Here is a 4231-nt window from a genome sequence, read left to right as displayed (position 1 = left end):
TATGCATTTCGATTTATGCAAAACGATTAAGTTGCGTTTACAGAAAAAGCCAAGAAATTTAGTAAAATCAATGTAAAAAAAAACATCAGCATATTAAACACACAAGACTTAATTAAAATAAGTAACATTTAAATGAAAAAATAATTTTTGTACTCAATTTTATTAATTTTGACCAACTTACCCTTTCTTTGTTTTGAAAATGGAAACTGCTTAAAATAATTTTATAATTTAAAAATCAAGACATATCAAATTCCAACCATTATTAAATCATTACCATATAAAAACAGTGGCAATGAGCTGGACAGTATGAACAGTCAACATCCATATTATACAAGAATGCATGACCTCAACTTTTTAAAGTGCTGTATAGAACACCTTCACAGTAGTTTTCTTTTTTAACCGTAAACATATTAAAACATTTTCACAAGCCATATCCAAACCTGTCAATAAGCTGGACAGTATTAACAGTCAAGAACATCAGTATTTAGTGCATAAAATAATGCATGACCTCAGCATCTCAAGTTGTACTTAGAACATTCACAGTACAGTTTCTTGCTAAAACAATTTAACATTAAGATTATCTGTACTTCTGTAACAATTCACAAGCAGAACACCTTCACTGTAGTGTCTTTCAGTGTGTATATTTTGAAACATTTTAACTTAAACAACTCACAGATCCCTCCTTCTGACCAGCTGGAGCTTCACAGTGGGGCAATTTAGTGTGTATAAAACATAAAAAAACTTAATTTACACACCAGAAACGATGACCTGGAGCTTTGTATAAAACCTGAACAGGACAAACCGTTACAACATTCTGAAGAATTCCACTCAATGAACAATGTATAATGATTTTGAACAGACACAAGAAAATAGCTGTTCAAAAGTGCAAGCTGACAGTCATGGCTCACTGCCTAAGCTAGAAGCTTGTTTTTGAGAGTCATGAATTTGGGGGTTGGTTTTGGGCGCAGTGTGTCAAGTCCCACAAAAAGTCTTTGAAACACCTCAAATGTTTTGGAAAGTTTGGATGGATACTCAAGATTAAGTGCATACGTCAACCCCAGAAGTAGGCAGCATGCTTTGACCAGGTTTCCAAGATGAGTAAGGACTGGTACTCCCTCAAGGATGATTCCTACTGCATTTGGCTCACGACAGATGTAGATGCTCATATTCTTCATTTCCAGGTCCTCATGAACAGCGGTCTCTGCAGTTCCCTTTGAGATACAAAAACAGTAATTACAAACATCTAATTTTATATTTACAGTAATATAAGTTGTGTGATTTAATTCAGATAATGATTACTTTTGTGAAGACCATTTTGAAAACTTTTGAATTCTAATTTGAGATCTTGTACATTAAACTTGGTACAATAGATGCATTTCCAGCCACATGTTTTTTATTGGCATTTCTAATTTGCATATAAAAAACCTGAATAGAACCACCAGAAATTAAAACAAAGTAATATGTTATATATATATATATATATATATATATATATATATATATATATATATATATATATATAGAGTAAATGTTTTAATGCTTGTTTAAGGGGAGTATTTTTTGTTTGCATTGTTTTTTTAGGGCAAAGAGAAACACAAGACAGAAAGGCATCACTCTGTGGTGCTATGCTAATTGGCTATCCTGGGGCTCTTGCCAACTAGCTGCATGCTCGACCTCCACCTGACAACTGCTGGTTCAGTCAGTTCACATAAAAGTAAACCCAATTTAAGCTTGTACATCAGACTGATCCAAACCTGCTTTTAAACAATACTTACAGTAGTCAGAGATTAGCTGCTGTCCACTCTCTCCCATGTACTCTATGAGGCATCTCACAGTCACATCTCTCTTCTTCACTGCAGAGGCACTTGGGTCCTAGAGTTAAGAGAAGAAGAATAAATTAATTAATTTTGTTGGCAATTTTACTCAATCAATCAATCAATCAATCTTTATTTATATAGCCCTAAATCACAAGTGTCTCAAAGGGCTGCACAAGCCACAACGACATCCTCGGTACAGAGCCCACATAAGGGCAAGGAAAAACTCACCCCAGTGGGACGTCGATGTGAATGACTATGAGAAACCTTGGAGAGGACCGCATATGTGGGTAACCCCCCCCCCTCTAGGGGAGACCGAAAGCAATGGATGTCGAGTGGGTCTGACATAATATTGTGAGAGTCCAGTCCATAGTGGATCCAACATAATAGTAAGAGTCCAGTCCGTAGTGGGGCCAGCAGGACACCATCCCGAGCGGAGACGGGTCAGCAGCGCAGAGATGTTCCCAGCCGATGCACAGGCGAGCGGTCCACCCCGGGTCCCGACTCTGGACAGCCAGCACTTCATCCATGGCCACCGCCCCCCCCTCCACAAGGAAAAGGGGAGCAGAGGAGAAAAGAAAAGAAACGGCAGATCAACTGGTCTAACAGGGGGGTCTATTTAAAGGCTAGAGTATACAAATTAGTTTTAAGATGGGACTTAAATGCTTCTACTGAGGTAGCATCTCTAATTGTTACCGGGAGGGCATTCCATAGTACTGGAGCCCCAATAGAAAACGCTCTATAGCCCGCAGACTTTTTTTGGGCTCTGGGAATCACTAATAAGCCGGAGTTCTACTCCAAATCTGTGATACCGTTATTAGAGCATGATTACAGATTCAGTTTAAACTTTTAAACCACTTTTAACCCACCTGTATCAGTTCCATCAACAAGTTCTTGATGCGCTGCAGTCACTCCTCCTTTTGCACTGAAGAGCTCCAGGAGTTTTGGCGTGTACCTGTCCAGTTGGGACATAAATGTTGATTCCAGTGGAACAGCAGTGCACCTTCGGACACTTCATTAATCTGTAAGACAGCAAATGTTGACCGTTACTGATATTAAGGGTATTAGTATACATTTTCAGGCAAAAAGTGAGTCTAGTATGTCATGTCCAAGTCACAATGGAAACTTGGTCAGGAAAAATAGAACGATAATAAAATAGAATAGAAGATATTCTACGAGTCGGTGGTGGCAGGCGCCTTCTTGTACGCCATGGCCTGCTGGGGCAGCGGGCTGAGAGCGAGGGACGCAAACAGACCGGACAAGTTGGTAGAGAAGGCCAGTAACGTGGTGGGAGTGGAGCTAGACTCTCTGGCGGTGGTGTCAGAGAGGAGAAGTCTAGCATCTTGACAGATGAGAGCGAAGGGATTTATAAGAGCATGGGCAACCTACATGAATGCAATGCAAGGAATGGCTGTGTCCAAAGGTCCCATGGTGCAGTCTGTAATGCTTTAAAATGTCACTCTTGGTTGGTACAACAGTGCTGCACAACACCATCTGTCATTGGAGAGAGAGAACAAAAAAGACAAGTTATGGTTCATGTCTAACCTCTTGGATATATAAGACCGATTAGAGCCCTTTATATCTGTTTTTTTTACACCCTAATATACTCATTTGCAGTATTTCCTCAAGATTTTTTTGTAGCCACGGTGGTCTAAGTTGGTAACCTAGCAACAGTAGGGGGGTCCGGGGGCATGCCCCCACGGAAGAAAAATTTGAAAATGTACCTTTTAAATGGTGACTACTGGTGAGATTTTTTTTGGGGGGGGGGGGAATGTTGAGATTGAGACTTACACAATGAGTGTTATTCTTACAAGAGTAGCGTTTTGCCTAGGAGTGTGCATGGAAAGTTTTGCCTAGGAGTGTGCTTGGACAGTTTTGCCTAGGAGTGTGCATGGACAGTTTTGCCTAGGAGTGTGCATGGACAGTTTTGCCTAGGAGTGTGCTTGGACAGTTTTGCCTAGGAGTGTGCATGGACAGTTTTGCCTAGGAGTGTGCTTGGACAGTTTTGCCTAGGAGTGTGCATGGACAGTTTTGCCTAGGAGTGTGCTTGGACAGTTTTGCCTAGGAGTGTGCTTGGACAGTTTTGCCTAAGAGTGTGCATGGACAGTTTTGCCTAGGAGTGTGCATGGACAGTTTTGCCTAGGAGTGTGCATGGACAGTTTTGCCTAGGAGTGTGCATGGACAGTTTTGCCTAGGAGTGTGCTTGGACAGTTTTGCCTAGGAGTGTGCTTGGACAGTTTTGCCTAGGAGTGTGCTTGGACAGTTTTGCCTAGGAGTGTGCATGGACAGTTTTGCCTAGGAGTGTGCATGGACAGTTTTGCCTAGGAGTGTGCATGGACAGTTTTGCCTAGGAGTGTGCATGGACAGTTTTGCCTAGGAGTGTGCATGGACAGTTTTGCCTAGGAGTGTGCTTGGAC

At 41.1% G+C, this 4231-nt stretch overlaps 1 long non-coding RNA gene across 1 annotated transcript; it reads right to left on the bottom strand.

Annotated features, from left to right (window-relative positions):
• Nucleotides 1-220: 220 nt before the first annotated feature.
• Nucleotides 221-3280, bottom strand: LOC133620264 (uncharacterized). Its single transcript, XR_009817499.2, has 4 exons — nt 3204-3280; nt 2684-2836; nt 1776-1872; nt 221-1211 (listed from the first exon to the last, which is right to left on the bottom strand). It is a non-coding gene; the product is annotated as an uncharacterized lncRNA (long non-coding RNA).
• Nucleotides 3281-4231: the final 951 nt, after the last annotated feature.

The sequence above is a fragment of the Nerophis lumbriciformis genome, linkage group LG24 (genome assembly GCF_033978685.3).
Source record: "Nerophis lumbriciformis linkage group LG24, RoL_Nlum_v2.1, whole genome shotgun sequence".
In the NCBI taxonomy this organism is placed as follows: Eukaryota; Metazoa; Chordata; class Actinopteri; order Syngnathiformes; family Syngnathidae; genus Nerophis; species Nerophis lumbriciformis.
This window is presented reverse-complemented; position numbering and strand designations above follow the sequence as displayed.